The 18,156-nt window shown below is 40.9% G+C and overlaps 3 non-coding genes across 3 annotated transcripts; 2 read left to right on the top strand and 1 right to left on the bottom strand.

Annotated features, from left to right (window-relative positions):
- The first annotated feature begins 8,635 nt into the window (after positions 1-8,635).
- Positions 8,636-8,742, top strand: TRNAL-CAA (transfer RNA leucine (anticodon CAA)). The gene is made up of 2 exons: positions 8,636-8,673; positions 8,697-8,742. It is a non-coding gene; the product is annotated as a tRNA-Leu (tRNA).
- A 2,545-nt stretch (positions 8,743-11,287) lies between these two features.
- Positions 11,288-11,394, bottom strand: TRNAL-CAA (transfer RNA leucine (anticodon CAA)). The gene is made up of 2 exons: positions 11,357-11,394; positions 11,288-11,333 (listed from the first exon to the last, which is right to left on the bottom strand). It is a non-coding gene; the product is annotated as a tRNA-Leu (tRNA).
- A 5,798-nt stretch (positions 11,395-17,192) lies between these two features.
- On the top strand, positions 17,193-17,265 carry TRNAT-CGU (transfer RNA threonine (anticodon CGU)). The gene has a single exon. It is a non-coding gene; the product is annotated as a tRNA-Thr (tRNA).
- Positions 17,266-18,156: the final 891 nt, after the last annotated feature.

Raw genomic sequence — 18,156 nt, 5'->3', positions numbered from 1 at the left:
GTATCTTTCCCACAAGATTCTGAATCCGATTTATTCTCCCCAAAGGGCCAGCTGTATGGTCCTGAGACCTATGCAATTGCACAACACAGCTCCCCTCCACGCAAAACCTGCACTCAGAGGGCCCTGCTCTTGGGGTTTAATGCTCTGCAATTGCCCTATTGAAACTCTTAGTAGTTTTATCTTTAAACATGTATTTTGCAAGTGACGTCCAACAGGACATAGAGCAAGCACAGGAGTGGGGCTTTAGTTGAAGCCTCTGTTCTCACAGGTCTTGTCTCTCAGAGATGAATTTTCAGCAGCCAATTTGCCGTGCCACTGGTACCTTGCCTTACTTTCCTTCCCAACCCCCTCCCACGCCTGCTTCCATCAGTAAGCCCCCTAGGAGATCCAGGGGAGAGGGGTCAGGGACCTGCAGCCTAACCTGGTGCCTATCAGGGTGTGGCAGAGTGGCTGTCTGTCCTCCCTGCCCCAGGGTAGCAGCCTGGCAGTACTGGAATAAGTTGGGTAGGAGTCTTGGTGGGAGTCAGCCTCAAGCCCACTTCTATATGTGTACACTTTCATAATTTTAACAACACTTTCCTCCTTCTCTTTGAACAAGGGGCCCCCATTTTCATTTTCCCTGAGTCCCATAAATCATATAGCTGATTCTGCTCCCCAAATTTTCATGGTGTCTCATCCTCTTTCTTGGCCTTCCCCCAGCTTTCTCTACTATCTTGCTCTCAACTTTGAAAAGTCAGATCCTAGATCCTCAAAGGGAGAGCCTGATGTCTCAAGGAAAAAATATGGAGGCTTCATTTTGAAATCCCACTTGTTAAACACTCACCTGCAGTGCTCCTTCAGTAGATGTTTTTAATGGGGTCATCTGAATTGAATTGTACTAAACTGACCTTGAAGTGACTTTCATTCCAGAGGAGAGAGAAAATACAAACATTTAGAGGATACCAATGAAGAATATCTTTAAGAACTAAAGATAGAAAAGGACTTTTAAATAAAAGAAAAAAATTCCAATGATAAAGACAGATTGACAAATTTGACTATATTAATATTAAGAACTTTTCATTAAAAATATCATATTTGTCATTAAACACTCAAAGGTTAAATAAGAAATTTGATACAAATGAAGAGAGACTAAGTAGAAGAAATATATCTAAGTGAGTATTCCAGAATTAATATAACAGATTTTAAGAGAGGAAAAATATGAAAGACTAATAAAGAAAGATGAAAACTAGATTAAAATTACCAAATGAGAAATAGAGAAAATAGATTTGCCTTGACTGCAGAATTGTAACCATGGACCCATGTAGTCAGTTTGAACAGACCTCACCTCTTATCAACAGAGTGCTTAAGAACCATATTTCAGAAAATTTGAAGTCATGTAGCCAGAGCATGTACAGAAGAAGAAATCTTGACCTGAAATGACCAGGGAACCAAAGATTCTACTCCCCATGTAACCAAAGGACCAGGACATGACTGGAACTTAAAAGTCAGACTCTTTTCAGAAGCAAATGGTCTGTTATTCAGGAACAACTCGTGTTAAAATTCCTTCCCCACCTTACCATAAACATTTAAAACTTTACCATAACTGTTTAGAGCCTTATCATAAATTTTTAAAACTTTACCATAAATGCTTGAAGCCCACCAATCAAAATGTATCCTGCCAGTGTTTCTGCATGCCAGCCTGTTATCCCTAACCTCTTAAATTTCTCCCCAAATCCTGAATCAGGAGACAGATCTGAAGGCACACACCCCCTGTCTCCCTGCAGATCAATCTCACAGAATAAAGTTGACTTCCTTTCCCAAAAGCTGATGCTATAATAATCAGGGTTTTTAAATGATCATCAAGGAAGAGAACCCCAGTTTTATGCAGTAACAGAATCACCAGTGATTGCTTATATCTAGTCTATAGATCCTGGAATTAAAATATTCTATCATAGATATTCTTTGTTAGTATAAAAAGATAACAGCATGTCTCTTAAAAGAGAGAAAAAATTTTAATCTCCCTAAAGTTAGATGTTAAAACCTAAAAGAAAAATAGAACTCAAATATGTTAGTTGTGTTTTATGCAATAAAAAGGCAAGATGATGAAAGAAAGAATACTAGAATCACAAGCCAGTGAAGTTTGGCCTATAGGTCCCATAAAGTAAATTTTCCCTGATGCTGGAGACATTATTTATCTTTCATTACAGTAATTGTTTTAATCAACAAACATTTCATGAGCTCTGTAGGGAAAATTTCTTGAGTCAATGGAAAACAACACATTGCCTCAAAGACTCCTCTCTGGGTTATTTAATTCTGATTTGATTTACAACTCTGCAAATTATAAATACCTGGTAACAATGCAAAATAATTCTTGTCTATAGACACGCAAGCTGTCTTGTCCTGTGGAGGTTCAAATGATTTCCCTCCCTTACTGTACAAGAAGCTAGTTTCATATCCATTTTCACACTTGTTTCAATTTTCCTGATGTATAAATGTGTCTGTTCTTTGGATTCTCCTTTGGACTGGTTACAAAATCTGCTTGATTCTCATATTATGAGTTAAACAAAGTCTTCAATATGTGCTAATTTTTATATCTGGATGAGAGTCATGGTTTTATTTTTATTGAAAATCATCTTTTCATCTACTATATGCCATACACAGTCCTAAGCAATGAGGATAAAAATCTTATCTTTGTCTTCAAAGAGCTTATTTTCTAGCGATACATAAATTCAGTGCTGAACAATTATTTTTTAAAAGGCCTTTAAATCAATAAAGATATTTATTGTCTCAGTACTAGATTAGCCCAACTTTTAAAACCCATTAGCTATGTTAGTAAATGTAATTGTATTAACATCAAGAGCCATCAGTCTTTTAAAATTTCACCTAAAAGTGTAATGAAACAAATTTTTATGTGTTTCTATCATTATGTTATCTAGGTTTTACAAAATTCAAATCAGAAAAGATGCCAGCCCATTTTAATTATTAACATATTCAGATAATGTGTATTAACTAGTGTCTAATAACTTCATTATTTATCAGATATTTTTTGGCCAACACCATCTAGGGGAGGAAAAACTTTCTTTTCTACCCTCTTATGTTCAGTAGTTAGGGCCATGCATATTAAACGGACAAAAGGCAGGTTAACAAGAGAAAAAAACTGATTTTAATTACACACATGTGCATGGAAGTTCACAAAGAAATGTGGCTTAAGGATGTGTTTAGAATTGGGGGCTTCAATACCATCTTAATAAAGGAAATAAAGTGTGGAGAAGAAGCTAGCCAAAGGAAAGGGGGTTTGGGGCTTCTGGGGAGAGGTAAGCTGTGGGAAGGTGATTGATAATGGTATGGTAAGTAAGGGTTGTTTAGTAGGATTTGTTATGCAGATAAGAGTAGTCTCAGATGGCAAGAATTGTCTCTTGAGTAGTTTTCTCCGTCTTAAGGGAGAGGGAGACACCAGGACAAATGGAAATTTATGCCCTGCTTTTAGACAGGAAGAAGGGCAGAAAGCTTGTTGATTTCAGTTCAAAACAATCCTTACTCTTAAGTGGCATATTTTGGGATGGCGTACTCTGATCTCCTTCAACTACCTGTTTTGCTTTTTACATATGAATAAAATATAATTTAATAATTAAATGTATGGAAGATACCGATGAAAATAGTCATATTTTTATAAGAATTAAAACATACCATCTTTATTGATGAGGATCAAGGCTGCCTCAGGGAGAAAAGCCCAAGGCATCCTGCCCTACATACTGATCTACATGATCCTCCAGGAAGTATAGGAGTCCTGACCTGATCTGATCTGATTCTTATCCACAGTTATAGGACCACCTGATAACCAGACCATTGATACCATTTTAACATAATCTTTCCTTTGTCTTGTAAAGAAATAACTCACATACCTATGCCTTATAAATTTAGCCCTACCCTCAACCCATGTTTGCAGCTCTTCACTGCCCATGGGTCCTGTCCCCATGTTACTCCATGCTACTCTCTGAATAAAGGAGCACTACTACCAGACCTTGAGAGTCCAAGAAATCTTTCTTTCAACTCCTCTGCTCACCGAGCCCACATAATTTACCACATATTTTGGCATCCTGTGGCAACTGCCTGATGTGGAGGAGAATCAGTTACTTTTATTGTTGTTACATAGTGAATAGTGTTAAATCTGTTTTATGTTAAATGATAGATGATGCGGGGTCGGTGAGCCGAGGAGTCGAAAGAAAGATTTCTTAGACTCTTAAGATCTGGCAGTAGTGCTCTTTTATTTAGAGAATAGTGTGGAATAGCATGGGGACAGGGCCCATGGGCAGTCAGAGCTGCTCCTGCTGCCACTTCCGCTGCCCCTGCTGGCATGGGGACAGGACCCATGGGCAGGCAGAGCTGCTGCTGCTGCCCCGAGTTGAGGGTTAGGGCTAATTTTATAAGGCATGGGTATGTGAGTCATCTCTTTATGAAGACAAAGGAAAGAACATGAAAAAAAGTTAAAATGGTATCAGTGCAGGTGGGGTCTGGTCATTGGGTGATCCCATGAATTTTAGACAAGAATCAAATCGGGTTAAGTAAAAGTCAGAAGCCACCACCCTAAATCAGTTACATGAGATTGCCAGACAGCAACCAACTTAAGTTCTTGCCTTCCCCATTAAGAGTTTCTAGGGACAAGGTCATCTCTCTTCTTCTTCCTGGTACAGAGAGGGAGGCACCTTTTACAGACAGAGATTTACCTTACAAATGTAAATGTGTCCCAACAAGAGCAAGTTCCATTCCCCAGAGCCTCCTTTCCTGTCCCAGTTTATCAAAAGCAATCAGCCCCAAACAATCCTGATGCCAAAGAGACTATCCTGGGGTGGCCAATTTCAGGTCCCTACTAGGTCATCCCCCGCTTCCTTTACAAATGCAAATATCTCTCCAAGGGCAAGCAAATTCCACTCCTCAGAGTCTGCTTCTCATCTGCAGTTTTTTAAAATTAACCAGCCTAAAATCCTCATCAATAGGTAGTGTTCTTAGTACTATAAAAATTGGTCTGATTTTATTACGTACAATGAAAAACTACGTGCATATGAGTAGCACAATCAGAGTAGACAGAAATGGCCTGGAACCATGGTTCTCAAATTTTGGTCTTAGGAATCATCTCAGGATCTTTACAAAATACTAATTTTTGTAGGTTCCCTCTCCCTGAAAATCTGATTTACTTGGTATGGGGTGCCACTGAACATCAGAGTTTTTAAAAGCTTCCCTGGTGATTCTAATGTACAACAAAATTTGGGAACTACTGAGAGCTTTCAGTTCTCAGTGTGGCTCCTGTACCGGAACAGCAGCATCATCAGGCCACTTGTGAGAAGTACAGAACCTCCAGACATGCCCCATAGCTACTGAAAGAGAATCTGCATTTGACAAAGCACCCAGGCGGTTCCTGGAGCAGTGTTACTTAGAGTGGTTAGCTGATCAGCAGTGTCAGGCTCGCCCAGGAGGCAGCTAAAAGTGCAAATTCTTGGGCCACACTCCAGACTGACTGAATCAGTATTTCTTGAGGGGTGGAGCCCAGGAATCTATGCTTTAACAATTGCTTCCAGTGATTTTGATGCAGGTCAAACCTACTAAGTAAGAATCAGCGTTTTAACCAGATCCCCAGGTGATTTGTAAGCTCATTAAAGTGAGAGAAGCACTAGCCTAGAGGACTTAAGAAAAGGTTTCTGCTCCAAAATGCCTCAACGGAGACTTGAAGATGCTAATTCCACATTATATATTTATCTCAGAACCTGTTCTATTTCTAACCACTTTGAGCAAGTGGAACTCACTTGCAGAAGAGTCTTCATTCCACTGACCTCAAGCTTATAAGACAAATTCCATGACTTTATGCAATCAACTGCCATCACACACTACCTTCTTTCTGCCCTAAGGGGTCCCAGTCTCTGTTCAGGAGCTCTTAAAACAACTTCTTTCAAGTGCACAGATATAATTTGTGGCAAATGTATTTTCACTGCTCTTTATCCTAAAAGACATCCTTATAAGTGAAATCTTCAAAAATTTCCCTGAAGAAATTAATATGGAGTTAGTTACTTCAATCAATCCAATTGTGGAGTTTTTAATGACCTTGGCTATATCTCTGGTCTGCCAGATTTTGACCTTTTAATTGACTTGCACATTGTATTGGGCTTGAGAAACAAAAATCACACGACTTCTGGACCCTGCTGATTTTGACTTCCCTTTGCACTACGCACATCTGATATTTTAAATAATGAAGCAGGGAGGGACAGAAGAAAGTTTCAGAACAAAAGCAGAATAATACATTTGTTTTTATTCACCTTGGAAAAGTAAGTGTCCATTAGAAAGTATGTAAACTAAAGAAAGCGTAAGAGATTTTGAAATGTTGCACCTGACCACAACACTGAAATTAAATATGTACACCTCCCAGGCTTATATATAGGTAAACTAAGACAAGAGTCAGAACTAAGTGACCTAATTAAACACGTATCCATCTCCACTAACACTCTCCTAACTAGTTTACTGTTAAACAACTTCTATAAGCTGTTATATGTATCAGGAAAAATTGTCAAAAGCTTAAAAATAGACAACAGAAATTACCGGGTCCTTGCTTTAGTGAAGCACTGGGCATTGCCTAGGAGACCCTCCAGGAATTATCTGATGTTATAGGGGTGTGCACCTTTGACTGACTTCCTATGCACTAGGCTGTTCTAGAATTCGATGGTGGTAGAAGTTAACTTACAGAAAAGTGATAATAATGCAAGTGATTCTTGAGTACATCAACGCAAAGGATTTTGCTCAATTGAGATACAATTCTGCCCAGCAGAAGAGATAATCCCAAACATTGTTTTTCTGCCCTATAGGATATTAACCAATTTTTCATCAGTTAGCAAATTTATTTCAGCCTTTCTGGTTGTGTATTGTCTATTCTTCATAGTCTCCTTTGATCAGCTTTGAAGCAGTTTGATCAGCTTACTCACTAATTAGTGAAACATTTAAAACTGTGTTCATATTATAGTTGTTCGAAAGTCAGGTTTTCAGCTTTTCATCTGATCGATAATACCAATATGTTTTGGGAGTTCCAAAGAGGGAGAAGTCCTGACTGGGATGTCAAGGGCTGAGTAACAGAGCACGTGACCAAGAAGACAGGGTTGCTAAGTTTGAAAGATCATTAACTGGCAGAAAAGAGGGTCTCAGAGCACAGTTTCTAAGTGTTTGGAAGGTGGAACACCACAGTTCAGAAAAGGCAACGGAGCAGGGAATTTGGGTTGTGGCAAAACTGTCTGAATGCCGGAAGTAATAAATAGAAACTTGAAGGTGGATGGTCTCTTGAGCAACTGCTACTTGTCACCTGGTTTGCTAGGGAAAAATACCTGCATAAATTCTTTTTTAATCTCCCAAGATTCTTGAGAATTCTCTAGGAATTTTCCCCTAAATATACAGATGAAGGAAATGTTCACAGATGGTCAAAATCATAGAAAACATCACATATCACACTTTTGTAAGTGATGGAGATTGAATTCAAACATACTCGTCTGATTCAAGATCCTCATGTTTCTACTACTCTGCATTACCTTTAAAACAGTATTTCAGGTTCTCTGTATGAAGACAAAAACAAAACAAAGCAAAACAAAAAACGAACACAACACAACGCGGCCCGGATTGTTGTACACACCAAATAGCATCTTGCAATAGCTGTTTTCCAGTCCGTGCATATATGTTTGGATTGTCTTCCGTAGGAAATGAAAAGTTTCTGAAGGCTATTAATTTGGAGGACTAACTAAAAACGTTGCTATGGGACAGAATGCAAAGTAAACATTGGATGCACACCTCTCATCTTAGCTAACGCAGGAAGGACTTAAAAAACTTTCTTTTTTACTCAGTAGAGATTTTAAACCAAGAGGAAGACCTTCTTTTTAGTCCTACCCTCTCTCATATTTCTCTTTTTACATGTCCTGTAATAAACCAAGCCCTGCCTCTTCACTTCACATCCCTTCTCCCATCGCAGGCCGAATGAATGGAAGGGGGGAGATAAGCGAGAGAGAGAAAGAAAGGGGCAACGGAATGAAGGGGAGGAGAGAGAAGAGGAGGGGGAAAGGGGAGTAAGAGGAGAGAGGTGCGCGTTGGGGGGGGAACCTTGAGGAAGGAAACGGGAGCATTGTGCAATAATATTCAAGATCACCGCGTACTCTTGCAGGAACCGTTAAGATGATGAAAATAATACTGTACAGGGAATATTTAAGTCCCACTCACAGGCCTAGCCCCACTAATAAAACTTAAGATTAAATACTGTGAGCATTGGGTAAAGCTGCTGAAAGACGGTAGTTGCAACACGGCGCCGATAAAATCTGTTCTTCCAAATGCCCTGCTCTTTAAATTCAGTCGTGTAACTCGCAGTCAGCAGGGAGGGACTCGCGGGGCGAGGGGTCGGTGGGAGAAAGAGACTAAGATCGGTAGTGCGGGATCCTGGTCTTTAGAGCTGCATTAATTCTGCCGCCCAGCGCAACTCCCAGCTTCACTGTAAAACTCATCCTTTTCTGCCTTTAGTTTTTGCAGATAGTGCTGAAGACGTTTGCTTCTGTAACTTCTAGAAATTTTTCCCTCCTTTCTGGATGGAGCAGTCTTCAGTTCATTAACATAATTATCACTTTTTACAAGCTGCAGCTGTCGTGTCAGGATGGCCGAGTGGTCTAAGGCGCCAGACTCAAGCTTCCGCTTCCCGCACCTGGGACTTCTGGTCTCCGCATGGAGGCGTGGGTTCGAATCCCACTTCTGACATGGTTCAACTTTTGGTCCTGCCTTAGTCGACCCAAAATTTCTTCTTTCAGTCTTCTCAAAGTCTCACTCTTGAAAGCTCAGCTCTCCTCTCGCTCTCCCAGTCACAACTGCTCTCCCCGCCAGCGTCGCCCCATCTTGGGGTCCCACAGGGCACTAGAGCATCAATTTTACTTCGGAGTTCAGCTCTTTCTAAAAGACACCCCCCACTGTCAGCTCCACCCCGGCGGATGCTCGCCCAAGACTTGGCGCACCTGGAACACACTACAGCAAAGAAAAGTCCTCTCTCTTACCTCTAATCAAGCAGTTGATAAATGAATTCCCAATTAGTGAACCTGGAGTATTTCTGCAGCCAATTCTGCACATTTGAAAATCTTGCCGCCGCTGGTGACCCACCTTCCCAGAGAGAAGGTAGTGGATTTCCATCAGAAGGTCATGTCTTCCTGTCACCCTATTGACTGTAACGAAACCTGGGGGTTTGACTTAAACAAAACTAAATAAAAATACAAAGTAACCAGAAAGATCTCCCTTTCCAGGGAACGATCTCAAGCTAGATTCTTGTGGGCAGCAGAAATGTGCTGCATTGTCTGCCTCGCCAGAGGGAAATCGTTGAGAAATCAAAAGCCAGTCTCCTGTATGACCACACAACCTAGAGAAAGATCTAGGCTTTCTTTAGTGGTAACTCAGCTGGAAGGGCTCTCACACATCTGTCCTAGGCCTTTTCAGTGGATAAAGAACTGGAAAATTCACTGCTTTTCCCCACAGGGAGAAATTGAAAGCAACAAAATGGAAACAATTTACAACCGCCAGAATTGATTTGCAGCCTTTATGTTTTTGTATTAGTGAGAAAGATATACTATAGGAGCAAACACATACATTTTCTGGTTTTACTTTTTGCATTTAAAAATAACATCAGAATACCTTATGTTGCCATTCTCCAGGTTAAGTAAGAAATGACACATTTGGGAAGGTGGCAAATTCTCAGAACATTGCTCCCTAAGTTTCTGTGAAGCTCCGTAACAGTTTCCTAGCTGGAGGGACCCCCAGATCTGAATACTTAGCATCCTAAGCATGTGTTGGGTACTTTATAAAGGGAAGGAAATGTTGTAAAATGATTTTTATTTTATTTTACATTTTAGGTTTCCCCATCTAGCCCAGAACATACTGTGAATACTTTGAAACACAGAAAATGAAATCAGTAAAAGGAAAATAAACAATCCCAATTCAAAACAATGGTTGGAAAAGATGAAAGTGAAGAATGGGGAAAAATAATTTGGAATTTCATCATTTCAAGGAGAATGAGGGGGGAGAAAGAGTGGTGGGTGCTTATAAATCTGTAGGAGTGAGAAGGAAAGTGTCAAAAGTGGGATTTAATCATGGGGGAAGGGGAAAAGAGCCTTCAGGTTCAGAGGTAAGGTAATCATACTTGGCTGTCAATGGCTTCTTTGTGTTATCAGCCCATGAAAGGTCACTCTCAGTTCTACTTTGATCCATAAACATGTTTTCCCCTGTCCTGCACTGTATCCAGCCCTTTCTCCTCCCCCAACATATAAAGTATTTAATATTCTTTAGATCCTCTCTAAAGTATTTAATATTCTTTAGGAAAAAATCTACTCTCGAAAAACGTTGGTTTGTGTGATTGTAATTTTCGTTGGCACTGTTAACCTTGATTTTTTTTCTTTTACTCAACACAGTTTGAAAAATCTATCTTGCTACATGCACACCTGCTTCTACCTATGGCTGCTGCATACTACAAAATCCACACAAAGCCACTGAGATACGTGTGCCCAATGGACATCTAAGTGGCCTCTAATAATGTGGTCCCTCAAAAAGCTACAGACCACACTAGGCAAGGCCAACCATGAGCTGAGCTGGAATTTCACTGAGGTGCATTGCTAGGAGAGAAATTGCTGCGTAGCAACTTAAAAGCTATACAGGAAGAAAAATTTATTTAATGTCAAAGCTGCAAAACATCTAAGATCTTAATTTTAAGACCAAGATCTTAGTCTATGTAGAACTTCAGAGAACTCATTTTTTGCTGTCATAAAACGAAAGGACAGACATCTAAATCACATCATTCTGAGAAGAAATCTCAGAGGGAGCACAGCGTGAACATTTCTTTGCCATTGATGATCTCCAAATGTTTTCAACAGTGTCATAATCTTGAGGGACCTTCCCTCTTACAGTTTAGGGAACTGTAACACAGTTGCAGGTGACTAGGAAACTTTTAGATACAACTTTATGACAGATTCTTTTCCGCGTACAAAAAACCAGTGAAGATTTCAGTAATTCTCTCCACAGTAAAAACCCAGGACCCAAGTGTGGATGACTGATCAGTGGAACCACTAAGGAAAAAACCACAAGTTGTTACGGTACTTTTTTCTGGGAAGAGATCTCCGACGGCGCTGGAGGTTGTGTCGGCATGGCTCTGAAAATATCCCAATATTCTTTCATTGGGAATTTCCGTTTCGCTTCGTTTGTTGAGCATAGGTTCGGACCGTCAGGGTGAAATTTTTTACTTCACCGTGGCAAGAACAAAAGAAGAGTGTGTCAGAAGTGGGATTCGAACCCACGCCTCCATGCGGAGACCAGAAGCCCCAACATTGGGAAGCAGAATCTTGAGTCTGGCGCCTTAGACCACTCGGCCATCCTGACACGCTGTCTTGAAGTTCTTAAAGTGTTATACTGTAAACTCCAATGGATCAGAGCTGAACTGTGTCGCAGAAAAAAAAAAATATTTCTGGAATTTGTTGGATTAAGCGGGAGCTCCGAATTCACTGGAACAGAAAAGCAGGAGAGGACTAATGTTAAGAAGTGAGGAACTGAATAATTCTCCGACCTTTGAGACGTAGGTGCCCTCGTCCTGAGGAACACTCCCTCCTGGCGGCTCCGCCTCTCACAGTACTCCCAGCCCAGCCCAGCCCAGTCCCCCGCCCTCGGCCCCGCTGCTCCACCAGACCAGGGCCTCAGGCCTCGGACAAATCTTCGCCTATGTGTCTGACCCCACCTGTGACACCGACCCCAGGGCTACTGTGTTCTTTGTGACCCAAACCCTCATCCAGCCGGTCTAGCTTCATGCTGCCCCAGGATCTGTGGAAACTTTCAGGGAATAAACGGCCAACCCCCTCCCCGCTGCTCTGGACGAGAGTCATTCCCATTGTTCTCAGCCCCTCCAGACTGTGGTTTCATTGCCTGAAGCTGTAGTTAACATCATTCATTTCACTACACAGGTCAATACCCAGCACTGTCTTCTGTTCTGCAGGATTGCTTGTGCTTTGCAGTAATAATCCTGTCTCTACTGCCTCTGGGGCTCTCAGACGCTTTTCAGTAAATATCACCAAATTTTTATAATTAGGCTGTAAGCATCTAAATCTATGGTACACTTAAATTGGAGAGTTATCAATTTTAAATCTGTGATTTCCTCATCTATTACTCTAAAATTAAATGAGAAACATTTCTTTTAAAAATTATGTTATTATTTATAGATTTTATTGTTTTTATTGTGGCTACATTTTTTCCCTATACCAACAGTGCAATTCCAACTGTATGCAAGATTGACAGTGTACATTAATATATGCATATGTTGAATTTTTGAACGGATGGTTCCTATACCTTGAAGCTGTAGGGGAGGAAAAATAATTTTCCCTCTATCCTTCTGGAGGTCTTGGTTGACATGTCCCTTGGAATCAAGGACAGATTAACAGGAGAAAAACATATTTAATTCTTATTGTACATAAAGAGATGAGGCTCCCCAACAGTCAGGCAATTGAGGCTTATATGCCCTTCCACGCTAAGAAGAAGTGGCCAGAGGTCTGAGACTTCAAAAGGGAGGAAGACAATTCACAGGAAAAGAGAAAGAGCAAATGTTTGGTAAACAAACATTTGTGATGCCCTACAGAGACAAAGGGATACAGAGAGGACTTTGAACAAGCAGGCCTTACTAAGTTGCCCCCAGTCTACCACAGCTAGGTCATATTCTTCATAGTCATCTCTGGTGATAGCTCTATTCTCTGTTTCTTAAAAGTAACCAGCCTAAAATAATCCTCATACCAAAGAGACACATTTTCGGGTGGAAGGTTTTGCTCCCTTACAAAGCACGGGTATATTCCTGTACTTCCTTAAAGTCTATGTATACTTTTTTTTCATAGAAATGAAAGTCTCTGATATAGGTTTAAAATATTTGGGGGCTGGCCCCGTGGCCAAGCGGTTAAGTTCTCATGCTGCGCTACAGGCGGCCCAGTGTTTCGTTGGTTTGAATCCTGGGCGCGGACATGGCACTGCTCATCAAACCATGCTGAGGCAGCATCCCACATGCCACAACTAGAAGGACCCACGATGAAGAACATACAACTATGTACCGGGGGGCTTTGGGGAGAAAAAGGAAAAAAATAAAATCTTTAAAAAAAATTTAAAATAAAATAAAATAAAATATTTGGGATACCTGAAAATGGATATTATCAAAATGTAATGTGAATACAGAATTGCAACTGAAATATGACATAATCCAATTGTCTTTGATGGATTGATGCTTGCAGGGCTCAGCACAGTCAATATTTAATGAACTTCTGCATAGTATACTTCCTAGACAGCCCTTTAATATTTAATATTAATTTATTTTATTTTCTCAAGTTTTTCTTTACAAGTTCAGGGGAGCAGTGAAATTGGATGAATTGAATGATGAGTGTTGTTTAAGTTAAGCCATTAAGTTTTAGTATGGTTTGTTATGCAGCAATAGTTAGGTATGTACCAGTCTTGGTCTGGTCAGGAACGAGAAACCACACAATAATTTGAACAGGGCAAGTTTATATAAAGTATTATTAACTAAAGAGGGGATTGGAGGAACAAGGAATTGGCTAGTAAAAAAGTAAAGAGAACTCTAAAGACTATAGGAATAACAGATATAAAGAGCAGTCACTACCCCTAGGGTTGATATAAAGCACCTTAGGAAGTGACCCCCTAACCCATCGCTGAGATAAAGCGCGGAAGGGAAGAGCCCTCTACCCCTCACCCCACCCCTAGCTAAGATCCATGCCTTGGAGAGGTCACAGCTGTGGCTCGCTGAAGAGCAGAGAAATTGCTGTGGTGTTGTGCAAGCAGAACTTGCTTGAAAGCTACCCTCTGGAACTTGCTGGAAATCTATCTTCTAACGTTTCTTGGGAAGCTCTTCTTGGAGTGGTCTCTCACCGAGGGCACTCCACTACAAAACACTCAAGGGAGATGCCAGGGGAAGTGAGTGGCTGCTTGTTGCTGCCAGGGGTTGATGCAGGGGAAAGCCATGCCTGGTGTAGGTGCCAGGCCCTGGGGAAGCAGCAGGCCGAGTAACACATGGGAAGCAGGAAAACCCACTCCTTCAAATGACTCTCCACCATCCTCTACTGACAAAACTTCAGTGCCAGTTGGCAAAAGAAAGCTATTTAAAGATTCATATCCATTTCCACAAAACAGGCAAAAAGGGTGAATTTGGGACTGAGAGGTAATAAGTTCATAATGGCTACAAGCCAATACAGATTTTGTTACCTCATGGTCTCAAACACTAAACTATGTAACTTTGGGACTGGGCACGCGGAAACTGGAAAGACCTTGAGGAGAATGTTTCTTCCTGTCACTGGTCCTGCTGCCCAGCCCTAAACTCAGTGATGCTTAAAGGAGAATGAGGAAAAATGTGTTAGAAACTGGAAGAAAGGAGACCTTTGTTATCTATCTAGTGGCAGAAAGTGTAGCAACACTGTTGCCATGGTAACATATACCTAATATAAAGTGGACATATACCTAATGAATTTCCTGATTTATCCAAGGACATTTCTAGGCAATGTGTCACCCAGCTTTTCCTAGGTGCCTATAGTAATATGGAAGAGGAGAGAGAGAAACTAAAGAAATATTTCTTAATTATAAAGGAACTAGGACTTGCTAGATATTCAATAATGAAACTATTTCTCATTACCAGCCCCTCCAGATGACAAATGATGCTACAATTAAGAGAAGGCTTCTGGGGAAACATCACATCCAGGGTATTGTCAGGAAAACATGGTCTAAACATGAAGTCAAGGACACAACTGTAAAGCCTTTGGTCAGATCTCAGAAAAATTTAAGGTGATCATTTAAGTCAACAGACTTGTGAGTAAGCAAGCATTCAGAGATCATAGCCTAGCTTTCAAGCCATGCTACTTGAGTGGAGTCCAGATAAGCTATCACATCTGAGCTCAAATCAATGTTGTGATGTTTAAGCCCTTGATTTTGGGGGTAACTTGTTACATAGCTGTAGTAACTGCAACAAAAATAATGGCAAAAAATAATAATAGTGTTACAAATAAAGGAACACTATAAAAGGGGAAAGAAAATAAATTCAAATAATGGAGCTCAAATTTCAAACAAGACTTTGAGAGCCTATATTCATCTATATGTGACATTCTATATCTTACTCTATTTTGGGAGTCAGCAAACTATGCCCCATGGGTCAAATCCCATCCACTGCCTGTTTTTGTATGGACTGTGAACTAAAATTTTACATTTTGAAATGGTTGAGGAGCTGGCCCAGTGGTGTAGTAGTTAAGTTCACATGCTCTGCTTCACGGGTTCGCAGGTTTGGATTCTGGGTGCAGACTACACATCACTCATTGAGCCATGCTGTGGTGGTGTCTCACACACAAAATGGAGGAAGATTGGCAAAGATGTTAGCTCAGGGCCAATATTCCTCACCAAAAAAAAAAAAAGTTGAAAATCTCAAAAGAAGAATAATATTTCATGACCTGTGAAAATTGTATGAAATTCTAATTTCAGGTGCATAAATAGTTTTATAAGAACATAGCCTGGCTTATTCATTTGAGTGATTCTTCTGAACATAACAGACCTGTATTTCACTGAGGTCATACATTTCTTTAGGTGCTAGAAAATAGGAGGTGAACACTGTACCTAAACCCAGCATGAAATCTGCCAAAACCGCAAATCATAGGCTTGCTGGGACTTTTCGATCCCTCTTGGGCCAGCATCCCCTTCTCTGATATTGGGTGATGAGGAGGAGCTTCAGGAGATAAGATTCCTTCTGCAGAGGCAAGTTTAGAATTTTGGAGAATCTGCACAAACTGGCTCCTCTGGGAGGCAGGAGACAGTTTTTAGGAACTTCCTAAGAAGTTCAAGAAGCTGCGGATGGATAACAGTGATAACGTTGACCTCACGTCCCCTTCACTCCCCTCACTCTCAACTTCATTAATCTGCCTCTTTCTTGTTTTGTTTTGTTTAACTGTCATTTGCGTTTAGGACACTCCAGGTGACAAGGGCATTATTTTGCCTGTGTATGACTTTGGGGAATGGGGAGTGGAGTGTGGGATTGCTTTCCCCTGTGAGATCTTTTGGAGATCTGGCTGACTGACCTGCTATTGGTAGATTTCTTGGCCTCCCCTCTGGAAGCTGGGAGAGCTGTACTCTAGAGTTGGGACAGACGCGCAGAGCCTTCCTCACTTCCCAACCGGTGAACCTTATTTTGCTGAGTTGTTTAATAATTTACTTGTATTCATCAGGAGTCGAGGTGTTTTTTGGTTTTGTTTTTTGTTTGTAATTAAGAGCTACTATTTCTTTACGAGCCAGCTATCAAACCATGAGAGTAGAAAGGAAAATGATCCTTGCTTTGTTTCCGTGCGCAGGGCCCTGGGACGGGGGACCTAGGATTTGTGGTTGAGTTTTCTTCTCTGCCCCGGTCTCCTGACATTATGGTCGTTGCTTGTCCGAAATGAGCCCCCAAACAGCTTTTTTCATGCCCCTCACAGCCCCTTTACCAGGGTAAGAGTTAACAGTCTTCTGATATCTTTGTCACAGCGCCTTCGGACTGTACTCTTCTATTTGGGTTTCAGCGACGCCCGGTGGCGAATGAGAAACACGGCCCTGGTCTTTACTCCCGGGACCGAGGCTCCAAAAGATATTTCAGCCTCAAAGACTAGGCTTCTGCTTCTGTCACCCGGAGGTCGCTCCACTTCCTTCTTCCAGCTGGCCTCATCTTGTCCCTCACCTCTCAGTCTGTCTTTTATGATATCTGATATCGGGGAATCTGAGACAGATTTCGCCTGTTTTTCTCCAAGGCAGTAAGAACTGGAATACTTGGGCGTCAATCCGTGCAAAAAGTACTGCAGAGCGGAGGGCGTGGCTGTAAATAAACTCAAGCGCACCTTCGTCCTCACCCCAAACTCCACATCTCGGCAAATGGGCAAGCTGCTTATTCCCCACTATTGTCAACACGCAACCTCTGACCCCCGACTGCCCTGGATTCAAAGCAAAACTATACCTCCTTTGACAAAAGCCAATTGAAGGGGGTGTTAAAACTATCAGAGACTGCAGGAATTTGACCACAGCCTAGAAAATCGGAGAGGGGGTGAGAGCGGAACGTCAAATTTATTAGAAATCAATAAAAACCAAAACGCAAACCCTAAAGATTTGAGCATATCACCTAGCAGACAGGGAGGTAGGGCTCCGTAGCTCAGGGGTTAGAGCACTGGTCTCGTAAACCAGGGGTCGTGAGTTCGAATCTCACTGGGGCCTTAAGTTCTTGGTTTTTCCATCACGGATAGATGGTTTTAAGGGATGTGTTTCTTGACACCATAACCTGAACCAGAAACGAACTCACTACACCCTAGTTTCTCAAGATACAGGAAACTACTGCTAACAAAGGTAGGAAATTTTGTAAATGAGATTCTTTGTAACAGATGGAAATGAAGATGCTGTGCCATCTAAAATCTTGAGGATACATGAAATTCAGGTAGGAAATCTTAAAGTGCCAGCAATACAACAAATAACGCCAACATAAACCAGCTGATAAACTAATTTGTCACAATCACTTGGAATCTAAAGAGTCCTGACTAATTTAGCTGCTATAAGCCTAAAGAGATTATACTATAATTATCAATTTATTGTACTTGCTTAAGGGACTCTAAGCTCCCCTGAAGACAAGAGTCGTATCTTATTTGACATTGTATCTCAGAACCTTGAAGAGTATGGACCCCACCTGGTGCTCAATAACCGTTTATTGAATGAAGCCCAGCTAAAAAAATGTAACCAGAGTGTGGTGAGTTTGTAAATACCTTAGGAGGCACATAAATTACCTGAAAGCCAAGGAACCAAGGTCACCTAATAGAGAAGACCAAAGAAAGCAACATAGCCCTGATGAAGAGTCTACCTAAATATGAACTGACTAATCCTACTGGTCTCAATTTATTAACTCATAGCAGGAATTAGCTGCCCACAAAAACAAACTCTTGATAACATCTGAATGGCTAACATAAATTGCTATATTTGATCATCTATATCAAAGATCAAAATGGTAGAATTTCCCTACACCACATTTGTATTAAATAATTAATAATATAATAATATCCATCAGCCACAGATACATTCCTCAAAAAGTACTTTGGATTCGTGAAACAATTCAACACA

This window comes from Equus quagga, chromosome 15, assembly GCF_021613505.1.
Source record: "Equus quagga isolate Etosha38 chromosome 15, UCLA_HA_Equagga_1.0, whole genome shotgun sequence".
Lineage (NCBI taxonomy): Eukaryota > Metazoa > Chordata > Mammalia > Perissodactyla > Equidae > Equus > Equus quagga.
The sequence above is the reverse complement of the archived record's forward strand: the minus strand, read 5'-3'. Positions and strand labels throughout refer to the sequence as shown.